The sequence below is a fragment of the Malaclemys terrapin genome, chromosome 11, assembly GCF_027887155.1.
Source record: "Malaclemys terrapin pileata isolate rMalTer1 chromosome 11, rMalTer1.hap1, whole genome shotgun sequence".
NCBI classification, from domain to species: Eukaryota; Metazoa; Chordata; order Testudines; family Emydidae; genus Malaclemys; species Malaclemys terrapin.
In genome coordinates, this window is record NC_071515.1 from 3,726,623 (window position 1) to 3,744,564 (window position 17,942).

At 53.8% G+C, this 17,942-nt stretch overlaps 1 long non-coding RNA gene across 3 annotated transcripts; it reads left to right on the forward strand.

The window, feature by feature from the left end:
• Positions 1 to 122: 122 nt before the first annotated feature.
• LOC128845516 (uncharacterized) lies at positions 123 to 17,349 on the forward strand. Of its 3 annotated transcripts, XR_008446662.1 has the most exons (6): positions 123 to 1,034; positions 1,167 to 1,258; positions 12,698 to 12,789; positions 13,177 to 13,240; positions 16,835 to 16,886; positions 17,278 to 17,349. It is a non-coding gene; the product is annotated as an uncharacterized LOC128845516 (long non-coding RNA). The 3 variants fall into 3 exon arrangements; XR_008446663.1 differs by lacking the exon at positions 123 to 1,034 and having other exon boundaries at positions 1,082 to 1,258; XR_008446661.1 differs by lacking the exons at positions 123 to 1,034; positions 1,167 to 1,258 and adding an exon at positions 11,824 to 12,565.
• The last annotated feature ends 593 nt before the right edge of the window (positions 17,350 to 17,942 follow it).

Below are 17,942 nucleotides of genomic sequence, written 5' to 3' on the forward strand. Positions count from 1 at the left end.
TGTCAGAAGATGGAATGCTGGGCTAGATGGACCACTGGTTTGATCCAATATGGCTGTTCGTATGATCCAGGCCTCTAGTTCCCCTTGGACAATAACATAAAACCCTTCATCTCGCCATCAATTGACATTATATAATCTCACTTTTCTTTAGACACTTGGGCCAGCACTTTCAAACATGGATGTCAAAAGTTAGATACTAAATCCCTAAATCCATACTTCTTCTTCAACGCTTAGCCGAACGGTCGGCCGTAGCAATTGTTCACCATTAATCCGTTCCTGTGCTTGACGGGCCAAGAGCCCAACGTCGGAATAGACTTGAGGCACCCATGTAATAGGGGGCCTGCCTTTGGGCTGCCTGCACCCCTTGATTGGTGGAATTGTCTCTCGGATGTTACGAGCCACTCAGAGAACGGCGTTCGCCGGAACATCTTGTGGCATACTCGCGACATGTCTGAAAAGCATAAGACGCCGTCTGCGGACAATGGCCCCAGTAGTCTGTAGACCGGAGCGACCATAAACATCTGCTTTACAAATGAAGTCGTTCCACTCTATGCCCAATATACAACGTTGGCATTTTATGTGGAAAGCCTCCAGCTTTGCCCACTCTGAGTGGCGCAGTCCCAATGTTTTGCAACCGTACAGCAGTACAGAGAGGAGACAGCTCGATTAGATCCTGAACTTGGTTGTCGTGCCGAGATGATGTTGATTCCGTATTCATTGTAAACGACCCATGGCAGCGGCTGCAATGCCACACTCAGGCACCTAAATAAATGGCCTGACCTTTCTCAAATGCTGAATACCAAGAACTTCTCACTCGAATCTGCCGAAGCCGTGGCTGTTCAGCTCCTCTGAAAATCAATCCACTCGTTTAGATGCCTGAATATGAATGTTAGTGCCAGACTTTGGACAGTGACATAGGAAGACATTGGCCTGAGCCTATGCATGGACTCTCATCCTACAATCCAACCCCTCAACAGATACATCCCAGCTTCTGACTGTGAGCCATTCAGCTACAATGGGGAGGCCTAGATGCTGTAAGTGAATTAACATGTAATGATAGATAGACAGATAGATAGATAGTATAAGCTATTCTTTCTACCATCTGCCGTACGGATTTGCTCTGTAGAGCTTGCTGTCCCTGTTACTCATGGGTATTTATGTTGCAGAGCCCCACATGAGAGAGGGAAGGATTTCAGGCCCAAGGCCCAAGTGGGGCAGGAAGAAGCACACGCTCACCTCAGTTGCCATCTTTGCTGAGGTAAGTTTTGTTGACTTGTTGAACTGAGATTGCAGAGCGTTGCTCAGTCCCATATTCTCACAACTGGCAGTGCCCCATATGTATGTCTGGGGCACCTTGCAATCTCATTTCTCTCACGTCTCTGTCTTCCTTCCATAACAGGATGAGTTGCAAGACAGCTGGTTCATTACATCAGCCACGGCATTATTGACCTTTTCCCTTTCTTCTGATTAGCCTCCGATCTCTGATACATTCTTTGTGACCTTGTAGGAAGAGATGGAATCTGTGCATTAGCCCTCTCATGCTATGGAGCCACGAGAAGGTTTGACAGCAGAAGTAGATGCAGTGTGGACGAATCTATGAGGGACTAACAGGTTCATGCCATATAGCAGACCTGCACAACATACGGCCCGCGGTGGCGTGCCTGCCCGCCGACAGGAGCCAGCAATGTGGGTGGCTGAGCCCAGCTGCGGTGGCGGGGCTTTCAGGCGCCCCCCCAAACCCAATGCCGGCGCAAGGATATTTTTGCGCCCTCGCGCGCCACTGTCTCCCCTGCCCCAAGCAGGACACGGGCACGGAGCCCTCGCGCGCTGCCGGCCCCACCCCCGCCCCAAGCGGGACACAGGGATGGAGCCCTTGCGTGCCGCCACGCCTCCACCCCCTCCCCCCCCGCGCCCCAAGCGGGACACGGGGATGGAGCCCTCGCACGCCACTGCGCCTCCACCCGCCCCTGCCCTAAGCGGGACACGGGGATGGAGCCCTCGCACGCTGCCATGACTCCACCCGCCCCCGACCCAAGCGGGACACGGGGATGGAGCCCTCGTGTGCCGCCACGCCTCCCCCCCCCCCGACCCAAGCGGGACACGGGGATGGAGCCCTCACGCGCCGCCGCGCCTCCACCTGCCCCCACCCCAAGTGGGACACGGGGATGGAGCCCTCGCGTGCCGCCACGCCTCCACCCCCCCCGCCCTAAGCGGGACACGGGGATGGAGCCCTCGCACGCTGCCACACCTCCACCGCCCCCCCGCCTCAAGCGGGACACGGGGATGGAGCCCTCGCGCGCCACTGCGCCTCCACCCGCCCCCGCCCTAAGCGGGACACGGGGATGGAGCCCTCGCACGCTGCCACGACTCCACCCCCCCCGACCCAAGCGGGACACGGGGATGGAGCCCTTGCGCGCCACCGCACCTACACCCACCCACGCCCTAAGCGGGACACGGGGATGGAGCCGTCGCGCGCCGCCACGCCTCCAACCCCGCCCCACGCCCCAAACGGGACACGGGGATGGAGCCCTCGCACGCCGCCACGCCTCCACACCCCCCCGCCCCAAACGGGACACGGGGATAGAGCCCTCGCACGCCGCCACACCTCCACCACCGCCCGCACCGCAAGCGGGACACGGGGATGGAGCCCTTGCGCGCTGCCGCGCCTCCACCCGCCCCCGCCCTAAGCGGGACACGGGGATGGAGCCCTCGCACGCTGCCACGACTCCACCCCCCCCGGACCCAAGTGGGACACGGGGATGGAGTCCTCGCGTGCCGCCACGCCTCCACCTCCCCCCGCCCCAAACGGGACATGGGGATGGAGCCCTCGCGCGCCGCCGCACCTCCACCCGCCCCCGCCCTAAGCGGGACACTGGGATGGAGCCCTCGCGCGCTGCTACACCTCCACCCCCCACGCCCCAAACGGGACACGGGGATGGAGCCCTCGCGCGCCGCCGCGCCTCCAACCCCCCCCCGGCCCCAAGCGGGACACGGGGATGGAGCCCTCGCGCGCCGCCGCGCCTCCACGCCCCCCCCCCCGGCCCCAAGCGGGACACGGAGCCTGCGCGCACGGCTGCCCCTCCCCACTGCCCCAAGCAAGACACGAGCACGGAGCGCTCGACCCCCCGCAGCGGGACACGGGGCTCAGCCACCGCCCCCGTCCTGAGCGCTTTTTGGCCCACCCTCCCCCCCCGGACTCCTGCCCCATCCAACCCCCCGCGTTCCTTGATGCCCCCCCCGGAAACCCCTGCCCCATCCACCCCTTTCCCTGTCCCCTGACTGCCCTCCGCCACCTCATCCAACTCCTCTCCTGATTCCCCATCCAACCACCCCTTCTCCCTGTCCCCTGACCACCCTTGGAACCCCTGCCCCTGACTGCCTCCCACCACCCCATCCAAGCCCTGCTCCTTCCTGACTGCCCCCCGGGACCCTTGCCCCCATTCAATCCCCCTGTTCTCTGCCATCTGACCGCCCCGACCCCTATCCACCCCCCCCCCACCCCCCTGAACTCCCCTGCCCTCTATCCAACATCCCCTCCCTGCTCCCTTACCGCACCGCCTAGAGGTGGCTGGTGGTGCTACAGCCGCGCCGCTCGGCTGGAGCCGGGCCACGCTGCCACCGCGCAGTGCCTGGAGCACCGGGTCAGTCTGAGCTTGCAGCCCCCCCGCTTCCCGCCAATCAGCTGTTCGTGTAGGAAGCCTGGGAGGGCTGAGAAGCAAGCGGCGGCTTCGCGCTCAGGCCCAGGGAGGCCGAGCGGAGGTGAGCTGGGGTGGGGAGCGGTTCCCATGCGTGCCCCTTCCCCCGGGTTACCTGCTGTGGCGCGGACGGCTCCCCCCACCCCAGCTCACCTCCGCTCCGTCTCCGCCTCCCTGGGCTTGAGCGCGAAGCCGCTGCTTACTTCTCTGCCCTCCCAGGCTTCCCGCGCGAACAGCTGATTCGCGGGAAGCGGGAGGAGGGGGAGAAGCGGGGCAGAGTGTTCAGAGGCAGAGGCGGAGCGGAGGTGAGCTGGGGCCGGGGAGCGGGGCGGAGAGCTGGAGCACCCATGGGTCGGCTCCTAAGGTGCCACTTTTGGATAATGTGCTCAGGGGGAGCAGCCGCTCCCTCTGCTCCTGCCCAGCTATGGTCCTGGTCACTTCAACTTACCGGTTGTTAAATTTAGAAGCCCTTTTAGAACCGGTCCCGCGCAGGACAACTGGTTCTAAAAGGGCTTCTAAATTTAACAACCGGTTCCCGCGAACCGGCTCCCGCTCACCACTGGAGACTCCCCTTGCCGCTCTCACCCTAGGAGCCAGAGACCTCCCAGCAGGGCTGGTGAGTGCAGCCAGGGAAGGGGGAAGGGTGTGGTGGAGTGAGTGTCTGGGAGGTGTGCGGGGGGTGCTGGGCTGTGAGGGTGTGGAGGGCGCTGGGCAGTGGGGGAGGTTTGTGTGCTTTGGGGTGCTAGGCAGTGGGGGCCTGTTGGGGGATGCTGGGCAGTGACAGAGATCTGTGTGTGTCAGGGCACTGGGGGTCTGTGTGGGGCATTGTTTAGTTGTGGTGGTGGGGCTGTGGGGAAGGGCACTGGGAGGGAGGGAGGAGAAATCTGTGTGTATTGGGAAACTAGCGAGTGGGGGTTTTTCTTTTACCTTAATTATACTATCTTAGGAGCCCGCTATAACATAGTACCAAGGTTCAATACAAAGTCATATAAAAGTTATACAAAAATGCATAATGCAGAGATTTATCTACAACTGCATTGATTGACTGCTGTGTGCAGTAATATAGTGACCCCTGGACCTACAGGCTTCCACACGCCGTCAGTGCCTTGCTAGTGTGCCATGCGCCGTGAGATCTCTTCTCTTTGTGTGTGACTGTGAGTGTTTCCCTTGTGTGTGAATTTATTCAACAAAATCTTGAGCTTCATAATGGATACCATGAGTGAAAAGAAAAAGAGAAAAATAGAATCAGAGCACAGAGTTTTCAACACTGAATGGACGAATAAATACTTATGTACTATTTCCAAAGACAAAATACTGTGCCTCGTGTGTCGCGAAACGTTAGCCGTTCCGAAAGAATACAACCTTCGGTGGCACTTTGAAACTAAACATCCCAATCTCGCCAAATTGAGCCCAAATGAAAAAATAATGAAAGCAGCCAGTTTAGCGAAAAACCTTAGTAGAGAACAGCAAATTTTCAAGAAAGTGAGCACTGAGAACGATACAGTTACTAAAGGAAGCTTTAAAATTTCTAAGAAAATTGCTGCTGCTGGGAAATGCTTCACAGAAGGAGAGTTATTAAAAAAGCCTGTAGGTGCAGGGGTCACTATATTACTGCACACAGCAGTCAATCAATGCAGTTGTAGATAACTCTCTGCATTATGCATTTTTGTATAACTTTTATATGACTTTGTATTGAACCTTGGTACTATGTTATAGCGGGCTCCTAAGATAGTATAATTAAGGGAAAAGAAAAATTTCTTCTGTGCAAATTTTTGAAGCAGAGTTCAAATTTGTGTGCCATGAGGCAAATGCGCCCAAGTGAGTAAAATGCTTATACATTTAAAAAGTTTTAATTTGCAATTTGTGTCAATTTATATGGGTTTTCAGATAGAGACATCATAAGTAAAAAAAGAAAAACAAAAGTTTGTGTTTTAAATTGAAAATTTTCCTAAAAAATAACAATAAATGATTATCAGCCAAGAATAAGATATGTAATTACAAATGCATTTTAATTTCTTTATTGGTCGAAATGTCAAAGACTGCTAAACTAACCTTACTGTTTTTCCCTGCGATCTTTTTCATTTGCCCATTCAATATAAATTCTGTCCAAATCTATCAGTCCTCAATCCAGCTGGTAACTCTTAATACACATCAGCACCCCACGTAGAACCCCCCACTCGCTAGTTTCCCAGTACACACAGATTTCTCCTCCCTCCCTCCCAGTGCCCTTCCCCACAGCCCCACCACCACAACTAAACAATGCCCCACACAGACCCCCAGTGCCCTGACACACACAGATCTTTGAGTGGGAGTTCCATTGGAGGAGAAGGTACCTGTATTTGCGTCTGTCTTTGTATTGCTTGTATGTGTAGAGGCCTGTAGGGGCAGCGTGCTGGGCGGGCAGCTGAGCCCTCATTGGGGGTGGAGCTTGGCTGAGGAGAGGGCCTATAAAAGCGGCCACCCAGCCAGGCAGCGGCAACAGCTGCGAGCAGCGAACAGGGCTGCTAACAGGGGAGTTTGAGTGGGAGTTCCATTGGAGGAGGTGAAAGGGGAGGCAGGAGGGCATGGTGCCCTGTATGCTGTGTTTCCCCAGGTGCAGAGGGCACAGCTGAGCAGGTGGGCCCAGGCAACAGCAGCCATGAGCCAAGCCGCAGGTGACACAATGCAGATGATTGCATGCGGCAGCTGCGGTATGTACATGGTCCTAGCAGCGGTACCTGAACAGAGGTATGTGTGCATGAAATGCCGCCTAATAGAACTGCTGGAAGAAAAGATCCGAGGCTTGGAGATGCAGGTAGATACCCTGATAGAGTTTAGAAGGGGGTTCGAGCACCTGATGGAGCAAAGGCAAGTGGGGGCTGAAGGGGAATGCTCAGGGGCACAGGTGGTAGCAGGGGCTAAGACCTGTGAGGGGGGAATGCCGGGGGGAGAACAAGGGCAGTGGAAGCATGTGACTGTGAGAAGCAGGCAAAGGAAAAGGAGGGCCAGTGAAGGAGAAATAGAACTCAGGAACAGGTTTGGGTGTTTGGAGAACGAGGAAGGGGGGCAACAGGTGGTAACTGAAGGGAGCAGGGTGAGGAAAAAGAGACGAGCAGCTAGTCCCATAGAAATAGGGGAGGAGTTGATGGAGACAGCACCAATTCTGGGCCCCGGGAGGATACAGGATGATGTAAGGGGGACTATAAGGGAAAATAGGAATGGACAGGGGTTGCAACTAGAGGGAACAGGGGATAGATTAGTAGATCGCACTGCCACCAGGCAAAGGCAAGTGTACGTGATTGGGGACTCCTTACTGAGGAGGTTGGACAGGCCTGTAACCAGGGCGGACCCAGAGAACAGAAGGGTGTGCTGTCTCCCGGGCGCTAAGATAGGGGGTGTGGACTTGCGGCTGAAAAGGATCCTAAAAGGAGCAGGTAAGAACCCCTTGATCATCCTTCACGTAGGAACAAATGATACGGCTAGGTTCTCGCTAGAGAGAATCAAGGGAGATTATGCCAGGCTGGGGAAGACGCTTAAGGAATTTGAGGCTCAGATCATCTTCAGTGGGATTCTGCCTGTTCCTAGAGAAGGGCAGTAAAGGGGTGACAGGATTGTGATGACAAATAGTTGGCTAAGGGCGTGGTGCTATAAAGAGGGCTTTGGGATGTATGGCCACTGGGAGGCTTTCGGGGACAGAAAACTGTTCTCACAGGACGGACTTCACCTGAGTAGAGAAGGAAATAGACTTCTGGGAGGGAGGCTGGCTCATCTCATCAAAAGAGCTTTAAACTAGGAATTTGGGGGAGATGGTTGGGAGATGTCCAGTTAATCTCCACACCAGACTATAACATTGAGAGGGAGGACAATGAGATAAGAACAGATACAGCCAGGGGGAAGAGATTGGACATAAGGAGGGGGGGTGGATACCAGACTAATGGGTCATACTAGCAGTACGGTGTCCATATCAAATGGGAGAATGAATGTGAGAGAGGCCTAAAGGCATAAATTAAGATGTTTATACACCAATGCGAGAAGCCTAGGTAACAAAATGGAGGAATTGGAGCTCCTGGTCCGAGAAATGAAACTGGATATTGTAGGAATAACTGAAACGTGGTGGAATAGTAGTCATGACTGGAGTACAGGTATGGAAGGGTATGTGCTGTTTAGGAAAGACCGGATCAAAGGTAAAGGTGGGGGAGTAGCATTGTATGTCAATAATGAGGTAAACTGTAAAGAAATAATAAGCGATGGAATGGATAAGACGGAGTCTGTCTGGGCATTACTCACATTGGGTAAAAGAACTACTAGAGCCTCCCTTGGGATAGTGCTTGGGGTGTGCTATAGACCGCCGGGATCTAGCCTGGAGAACTCATTAACGTTTTTAGGGAAGTAAATACTAATAGGAACTGTGTAATCATGGGAGACTTTAACTTCCCAGATATAGATTGGGGAACAAATGCTAGTAACAATAATAGGGCTCAGATTTTCCTAGACGTAATAGCTGATGAATTCCTTCATCAAGTAGTTGCTGAACCGACGAGGGGGGATGCCATTTTAGATTTGGTGCTGGTGAGTAGTGTGGACCTCGTTGAGGAAATGGTTGTAGGGGACAACCTTGGCTCAAGTGATCATGAGCTAATTCAGTTTGAACTAAATGGAAAGATTAACAGAATTAAATCGGAGACTAAGGTTTACGATTTCAAAAGGGCTAACTTTAATAAATTAAGGAGACTGGTTAGGGAAGTGGATTGGACTGTGGAAGGCGCCTGGGATTATTTCAAGTTGAAGTTGCAGGAGCTGTCAGAGGCGTGTATCCCAAGAAAGGGAAAACGGTTCGTAGGCAGGAGATTTAGACCGAGTTGGATGAGCAAGCATCTCAGAGGGGTCATTAAGAAAAAACAGGAAGCGTACAGGGAGTGGAAGAGGGGGGGGATCAGCAAAGAAACCTACCTTATTGAGGTCAGAGCATGTAGAGATGGAGTGAGAAAGCAAAAAGCCGAGTAGAGTTGGACCTTGCGAGGGGAATTAAAACCAATAGTAAGAGCTTTTATAGCCATATAAATAGGAAGAAAACAAAGAAAGAAGAAGTGGGACCACTTAAGACTGTAGATGGAGTGGAGATTAAGGATAATCTAGGCATGGCACAATATCTAAATGAATATTTTGCATCGGTATTTAATGAGGCTAATGAAAGGCTGAGGAATAGTAGAAGCGAGACGGATGGGAATAAAGGAGTGGGGATTGACATTACCGTATCCGAGGTAGAAGCCAAACTCAAACAGCTTAACGGGACTAAATCGGGCGGACCGGATGATCTTCATCCGAGAATATTAAAAGAACTGGCGCGGGAAATTGCAAGCCCGTTAGCGATAATTTTTAATGAATCCATAAACTCGGGGGTGGTACCGTTTGACTGGAGAATAGCTAATGTGGTTCCTATTTTCAAGAAGGGGAAAAAAAGTGACCCGGGTAACTACAGGCCTGTTAGTCTAACATCTGTAATATGCAAGGTCTCGGAAAAAATTTTGAAGGAGAAAGTAGTTAAGGACCTTGAGGTCAATGCCAATTGGGACAAATTACAACACGGTTTTACGAAAGGTAGATCGTGCCAAACCAACCTGATCCCCTTCTTTGAGAAAGTAACAGATTTTTTAGATAAAGGAAATGCAGTGGATCTAATATACCTCGATTTCAGTAAAGCGTTTGATACGGTACCGCATGAGGAATTATTGGTTAAATTGGAAAAGATGGGGATCGATATGAAAATCCAGAGGTGGATAAGGAACTGGTTAAAGGGGAGACTGCAGCGGGTCGTACTAAAAGGTGAACTGTCAGGTTGGAGGGAGGTTACCAGTGGAGTTCCTCAAGGTTCGGTTTTCGGTCCAATTTTATTTAATCTATTCATTACTGACCTTGGAACCAAATGTAGGAGTGGGCTGATAAAGTTTGCGGATGACACAAAGTTGGGAGGTATTGCCAATTCGGAGAAGGATCGGGATATTCTGCAGGGAGATTTGGATGACCTTGTAAACTGGAGTAATAGTAATAAGATGAAATTTAATAGTGAGAAGTGTAAGGTTATGCATTTAGGGATAACTAACAAGAATTTTAGTTATAAGCTGGGGACGCATCAGTTGGATGTAACGGAAGAGGAGAAGGACCTCGGAGTCCTGGTTGATCGCAGGATGACTATGAGTCGGCAATGTGACGTGGCCATGAAAAAAGCTAATGCGGTCTTGGGATGCATTAGGCAAGGTATTTCTAGTAGGGATAAGGAGGTGCTGGTTTCGTTATACAAGGCACTGGTGAGAGCTCATTTGGAGTACTGTGTGCAGTTCTGGTCTCCCATGTTTAAAAAGGATGAAATCAAACTGGAACGGGTACAAAGAAGGGCCACTAGGATGATCCGAGGAATGGAAAATCTGCCGTATGAAAGGAGACTCGAGGAACTCGGTTTGTTTACCTTAACCAAAAGAAGGCTGAGGGGGGATATGATTGCTCTCTTTAAATATATCAGAGGGATAAATACCAGGGAGGGAGAGGAATTATTTCAGCTCAGTACTAATGTGGACACTAGAACGAATGGATATAAACTGGCCGTCGGGAAATTTAGGCTTGAAATTAGACGACGGTTTCTAACCATCAGAGGGGTGAAGTTTTGGAACAGCCTTCCAAGGGAAACAGTGGGGGCGAAAGACCTCTCTGGCTTTAAGATTAAGCTTGATAAGTTTATGGAGGGGATGGTTTGATGGGAAACAGTGATTTTAGTCAATAGGTCAATAACAATGGTCAATGATGGGATATTAAAAGTTACTACAGAGAACTTTTCCAGGAGGTCTCCAGTGGTGAGCGGGAGCCGGTTCGCGGGAACCTGTTGTTAAATTTAGAAGCCCTTTTAGAACCAGTTGTCCTGCGCGGGACCGGTTCTAAAAGGGCTTCTAAATTTAACAACCGGTAAGTTGAAGTGACCAGGACCGTAGCTGGGGGGGAGCAGAGGGAGCGGCTACTCCCCCTGAGCACATTATCCAAAAGTGGCGCCTTAGGAGCCGACCCCATGGGTTCTCCAGCTTTCCGCCCCGCTCCCCGGCCCCAGCTCACCTCCGCTCCGCCTCTGAACACTCCGTCCCGCTTCTCCCACTCCCCCCGCTTCCCGCGAATCAGCTGTTCGCACGGGAAGCCTGGGAGGGCAGAGAAGCAAGCGGCGGCTTCGCGCTCAAGCCCAGGGAGGCGGAGACGGAGCGGAGGTGAGCTGGGGTGGGGGGAGCCGCCCGCGCCACAGCAGGTAACCCGGGGGGAGGGGCGCGCAGGGGAACCGCTCCCCACCCCAGCTCACCTCCGCTCCGCCTCCCTGGGCCTGAGTGCGAAGCCGCCGCTTGCTTCTCAGCCCTCCCAGGCTTTCTGCGCGAACAGCTGATTGGCGGGAAGCGGGGGGGGGCTGCAAGCTCAGACTGACCCGGTGCTCCAGGCACTGCGCGGTGGCAGCGTGGCCCGGCTCCAGCCCAGTGGCGCGGCTGTAGCACCACCAGCCACCTCCAGGCAGCGCGGTAAGGGAGCAGGGAGGGGGTATTGGATAGAGGGCAGGGGAGTTCAGGGAGGGGTGGGGGGGTGGATAGGCGTCAGGGTGGTCAGATGGCAGGGAACAGGGGGATTGAATGGGGGCAAGGGTCCCGGGGGGCAGTCAGGAAGGAGCAGGGGTTGGATGGGGCGGTGGGAGGCAGTCAGGGGCAGGGGTTCCAAGGGTGGTCAGGGGACAGGGAGAAGGGGTGGTTGGATGGGGAATCAGGAGAGGAGTTGGATGGGGCAGCAGAGGGCAGTCAGGGGACAGGGAAGGGGGTGGATGGGGCAGGGGTCCCGGGGTGGGCATCAAGGAACGCGGGGGGTTGGATGGGGCAGGAGTCCGGGGGGGGAGGGTGGGCCAAAAAGCGCTCAGGACGGGGGCGGTGGCTGAGTCCCGTGTCCCGCGGGGGAGGGGGGGCGAGCGCTCCGTGCCCATGTCCCGCTTGGGGCAGTAGGGAGGGGCAGCCGTGCGCGCGGGCTCCATGGCCCGCTTGGGGCCGGGGGGGCGGGGGCGTGGAGGCGCGGCGGCGCGCGAGGGCTCCATCCCCGTGTCCCACATTGCTGGTTCCTGTCGGCGGGCAGGCACGCCACCAGGAGCTGCCCCAGGAAGCGCCGCCACGCCAGCCTCGGGACTTTGTGTGCGGGGGTTTAGAATCCCCCCGCGGGGCACACAGTGATCCCCCACGAGCCGCATGCGGCCTGCGGGCTGTATGTTGTGCAGGCCTGGTCTTGTGGCATAGTCGCGACATGTCTGAAAAGCATAAGACGCCATCAGTGGACAATGGCCCCAGTAGTCTGTAGACCGGAGCGACCATAAACATCTGCTTTACAAATGAAGTCATTCCACTCTATGCCCAATATACAACGTTGGCATTTTATGTGGAAAGCCTCCAGCTTTGCCCACTCTGAGTGGCGCAGTCCCAATGTTTCGCAACCGTTCAGCAGTACAGAGAGGATACAGCTCGATTAGATCCTGAACTTGGTTGTTGTGCCGAGATGATGTTGATTCCGTATTCATCATAAACGACCCATGGCAGCGGCTGCAATGCCACACTCAGGCACCTAAATAAATGGCCTGACCTTTCTCAAATGCTGAATACCAAGAACTTCTCACTCGAATCTGCCGAAGCCGTGGCTGTTCAGCTCCTCTGAAAATCAATCCACTCGTTTAGATGCCTGAATATGAATGTTAGTGCCAGACTTTGGACAGTGACATAGGAAGACATTGGCCTGAGCCTATGCATGGACTCTCATCCTACAATCCAGCCCCTCAACAGATACATCCCAGCTTCTGACTGTGAGCCATTCAGCTACAATGGGGAGGCCTAGATGCTGTAAGTGAATTAACATGTAATGATAGATAGACAGATAGATAGATAGTATAAGCTATTCTTTCTACCATCTGCCGTACGGATTTGCTCTGTAGAGCTTGCTGTCCCTGTTACTCATGGGTATTTATGTTGCAGAGCCCCACATGAGAGAGGGAAGGATTTCAGGCCCAAGGCCCAAGTGGGGCAGGAAGAAGCACACGCTCACCTCAGTTGCCTTCTTTGCTGAGGTAAGTTTTGTTGACTTGTTGAACTGAGATTGCAGAGCGTTGCTGAGTCCCATATTCTCACAACTGGCAGTGCCCCATATGTATGTCTGGGGCACCTTGCATCCTCATTTCTTGACCTGTAAGTGGGGTGGCCTGGGGTTTATGTAAAAGGCAGGGATTGTGTTGAAACCATAATCATCCAGATACTTCTGAGGAAATCCCTCTGGAACAGTGCAAATAGCGCAGCATTCGGCCATCAGTCCCTCGGTAATTTCCCAGATTGTGACTGCGTTTGATTTCCCATGAGACGTCTTGAAAACTGCTCTCTTTGTTGAGAGGCTGAACCTCTGAAAGTTTGCCCTGGAGAATGTAAGCATTGACAGGAGAGCCATTGTGTTGATTCCCTAGGGCGCACTGTCCAGCACGCCGGCAGACAGACCCAGATCAGAAGGCCTGGACTTGGTACGTGAACGTAAGTAATATCCTTAGGTTAGTGCAGTGAGGAAGCAGAGGTCCCAGGGTGTGGGTCAAGGAGATGGCAATGGGGATGCAGAGGCCCTGTCATGGCACCAATGGGGTCTAATTTGTACTGTGTGCTTTGGTCATCCACTGTGTGATGATCCTCTTCTGTAATGGGCACCATCGGCCTGTTGTAATGGCTCCAACACCACCCTCCTCCCAGCCTCAGGAGAGGGAGGTGTTCCCAAGGGAGAGGGGGCATGGCTGCGGCATCCCCGAGGCTTCTCTGCTTTATGCTGGGGGCTGGCCCAGTGGCCAGATGGCCTCCAAGTTGGTAGGGGAGGTGCACAAAAGCGGCTTTCAGGCACATTCCCACGCAGCTGCCAGGATCTGCACTGAGCCTAGGATCTGCAGAACCATCTCACAGGCTGGGCCTCAAGGCTGGCAGGTTGGCAGATGCTGCACTGAGCAGCAGAGTTACTCTGTATCCTGAGTCAGGAAGCTTTTCTGCTGCGTCGCTGATCAGAGGAGCCTGGTAGTTAAATGAAGCAGGAAGATACACCTGGTTAATGCAAAGACACAGATGGAGCCCTGGAAGCCCGTATTTCCTGGTGGTTAGTCAAAGAAGATCAGGCCAGGGCAATATGACTTGACAGTCCTCAGCAAGGACTCATCAGAGAGACCCTCAGATGTAAAGAGGGAGGAGGTGGGAGATATTGGGTACAAACTCCCCAGATCCAGTTCCTTAGTCCGGGATCTGAGTGAGGGTGAGACCAGCCCATCAGTCAAAGGAAATAGTGGACAGTGAGATGGTTATAGGCTAAGTCTAGAGACGCAGGAATGAGTCCAACCCCTCTTTGTTCATGGTGGCCTGATCCAAACAAAGCTCACAGAAGTCAGTCTCTCTGTTGTCTTTAATGGGCTTTGGCCCAAGCCCATGGAGAAGAGAATGTGTTCTTTGAGCCCTACAAAGGACAGAGCAGAGACCATTTCCGTCATTAATAGTGTGATGATTGAGCTGGAATAAAGCTAATCCAGGGCTCCCCTTTCTCTGCTGTTGCTAAACTTCTTTTTCCCTTGTTGATCCCCCAACACACGAACTGCTGGGCACCGCCAAAGTCCACAAAGAGGAGAAAAGAGGGAGGAGCAGCATCCGCCTGCTAAAATTCATGGCTGAGGATGGACCAAGTAACCTTTGACCCTGACTAGCTCATTATGCGTTCCACAGGGGACCCTTATTACATAACAGTACAGTGATTGGCCAGCCCCAGGCTGGCAGGATAAACCCAGAGCACAGCAACCTCTGTCCTCATGACTGAAATGGGCTAGTGCCACTAGATGGGCCATGCCTCCTTCACCTCTGTTACGCAGCAGTAAGGGTGTGAATCACAGCAAGGAGATCAAAGCTCTGTAGAGCTAGAGACAAGCTCTCTCCTCGCCACCTTTCATATGGCAATTCTCACCCCTCCCCCACCCCCACCCTCCCACACACACACACACATTTACAGAGGAGACTCTAGACAAAATACAGCAAAGTGCAAAATAACTGGTCCCTGGACTGTGGGAGGAGAGTTATGGGCAGGGAGTGAGGGAGCGGACAGCAAGGAGAAGGCTCCAGGGGAGTGTGATCACGGTGATCAGCGAGCCTATGGGAGTTATTCACATTCTCAGGAGGCCAGGACAATTGCTTAAAAGTAAGACAGGAAAGCTGGAGGCAAGACCACGCTAACCATGAAAGCAGGTTTGCCTGGCACGGGGACAGTCCAGCTCGCAGCGTAGTTCTACAGTCGCTCTGGACTGACTCTGGCCCCACTGAGTCTCCCACCCCAGCCACCATGCGCACATGAGCCCAGGGCGATTCTGAGGAGACCCCTATTTTCTGAACAACGGCTTCAGGAAGGACCTGGCTGGCTGGGAAAGCGCAGAGCACTACAGAGCCGGCTGGGCCCTTCATGTTTTTCAGCCTGTCGGCATATTGGATTCAGACTAATTCTCAGGCTGAACTCTATTTAGAACAGGTACCTTTGTTCCTTCCTGTGCTAACGTCACTCCGCTTTGGGGGAGAATAAGGACAGAGGCCTATTAGAGATCTGTAGAAAGCCCATCTGGGAGACAGATTCTTCCACAGCTGCTGCTGTGAGATTCTGACAGCTTCCTCTGACCCATCGGGTGCTGGCTGCTGTCAGAGATGGGGTCCTGGACTGGCTGGAACTCAAGTTTTGATTCAGTCTGCTAATGCCTATAGCGAGTCCTTCACTAGTCAGTACCAGACGCCAAGAACCAGCTCCTCGGATGGTGCAAATTGGCTTAGCGCTATGGACGGCAATGGAGCTCTGCAAATTCCCACCAGCTGAGGATCTCTAGCCCTGCAGCATCAGTGACTCAGGACACTGGAGTGTGTTGGCCGAGGCTTTGAAATGATCATGGCAGTGAGAGATGGGCTCAGACTGGAAACCCCAAACCCAGCACTGGTGGACGTGGGGACGCTGAGATCTGGATCCAGAGCCAGAGCTGAATGATGTGGCTTGGGGCAGTCGCTGATTACAATAACCCCTGGTGTGTAGCTAGGCTGTGTGCACTGCACACTGGGTTCCCAACTGCAGGATTTGACTAGTAGCCTTTAAAAAAAAAAAGTTTTGAGGTGCAGAAGGACAAGGAAAAATGTGACACCCTGTCCCAGGCCCTGAGCTATTTCTGTGGTACAGGGGTCCCTTTACGAACACAGCAGCCATCTCCATACAGCAGCTAACAACAAAAAAAGCTTCCATGATCCTTAAATCCTGACCCTGTCCCTCTTCCATCCTGCACTGTCCTTTATTACACAAAGGCCTTGTCTACACTTACGTCAGCACGTAGGGTGCGTGTAGCTCCACGTGAAAGGCTGTGGTAGGGAGGGCAGCCAGGCTCAGCTCGGGGAGCTGCCGGTGCCATTCCGCACTGCCTCCCCCCACCAGAGCCTTTCCCCACTGGAATCTTTCACTGCCGTGGGGACAGGTCTGGCAGCGGGGAAGGGGCAGGACTTTACCCTACTAAATATAGCAGCGTAGACACGGGAGGCCCTGCATGGGCATGTAGGGTGCATAGCCATAGGGGTCAAGCGTCCCTTTACTTGCCTTAGCCAGGCCTCACCATCTACACTGCTGTTACACCCGTGCTAGCAGGGTCGAAATAGCCCCAAGTGTAGACCTAACCCAAAGCAACCACCTCTGTTCCTGGAGTCCTAATTGACTGCGCTTGAAGAGGCTTGGGGATTGCAAAGGAAGGCAGGGTCCAAGTTAACACCCTAGCCCAGCAGCAGCCCCTCTGGTGGGAATTCGTCCTGGGCTCACTGCAAGGAAACAGTTCCCCCTTAGTTAGGACTTTGTATTGTTCTTCCAAAAAAGTAAGGCAGAAACTAGTCATGTAAGCCACTCACCACAGGGTGGCGCTGATGCTCTGCCTCCCCTACGTTTTTCTCCTCTTAGGTCCCTTTGCAGCGAATCAGATTATGTCTGGTCTCTGTGCCCATTGATGCAGTCTGAGTAGCAGGAGCCCTTCAGCCCCACGGTGACATGGGCTGTTATGTGTTTGAATGATTAATCCTTAATCCTTCCTCTTCCTATTCCAGGCCAGAAGGGCTGAGGTGCTGTTTCCCGAGGAGCTGTTCCAGGACTAGCGAGGTAAGCACAGACACGGGCCGTGCACTACAGCTCTAGGTACACCCAGGAGCGCCGCCAGCGTTTTTGCCGCCCTAGGTGGCGGAAGGTCCCGTCCCCGAAATACCGACGACAACGGGGGCAGCCGAAGATCCGGACGCCGCGGTCGCTGCCCCCCAAATGTTAGCACCCAAGGCAACCGCCTAGGTTGCCTAATGGGCTGTGCCAGCCCTGGGTACACCCCTGTAACCCTAGAGGGGCAGGAAACCTGGTCCTTTCAGGTGGAAACGATGGTCGTTTTAATATGAGTGCAGAGTGTTTAGATGCAAGCTGGATGGATAGAAACAGAGAGTTTGGAAGATCAATATATAGTTGAAGATCATTGTTTTTATTGTGTTTTTTTCCCCTCTCATAGGAGCCTTTCCAAGCGTCACAGAAGGACGGGCCAGAGTTAACACGGCATCGAGTTGTTTGTTGCATAATAAAGCTGCTGCTGATTTCCAAGTGTGTGCGGCCAACTTTCCTCACTGTGCACTAGACTGCGTGTAGCCATGTGACTGAGATGTCGGCCTTCTCTTTTCTGGGCACTGCACCTTTAATAGTAGAGGAATCTTGCTGGCTGCCAGCATCCTGGCTAGGGTTGCCAGGTGTCCGGTTTTCGGCCGGAACACCCGCTCGAAAAGGGACCCTGGCGGCTCCGGTCAGCACTGCTGACTGGGCTGTCAAAAGTCCGGTTGGCGTGGGGCTGGCAGGCTCCCTACCTGGCTCCGCGCGTCTCCCCGCAAGCAGTGACATGTCCCTCGGCTCCTAGATGGAGGGACGACCGCAGCCCCATGCACAGCCCCCACCCCGAGCGCTGGCTCCGCATCTCCCATTGCCTGGGAGCCGCGGCCAATGGGAGCTGCAGGGGTGGCACCTGAGGGTGGAGACAGCGTGCAGAGCTGCCTGACTGCGCCTCCGCCTAGGAGCCAAGGGACATGTCGCCCTTTCCCTGGAACCGGCTGAGGTAAACACGACCCGGAGCCCGCACTCCAAAACCCCTCCTGCACCCCAACCCCCTGACCCAGCTCTGAGCCCCCT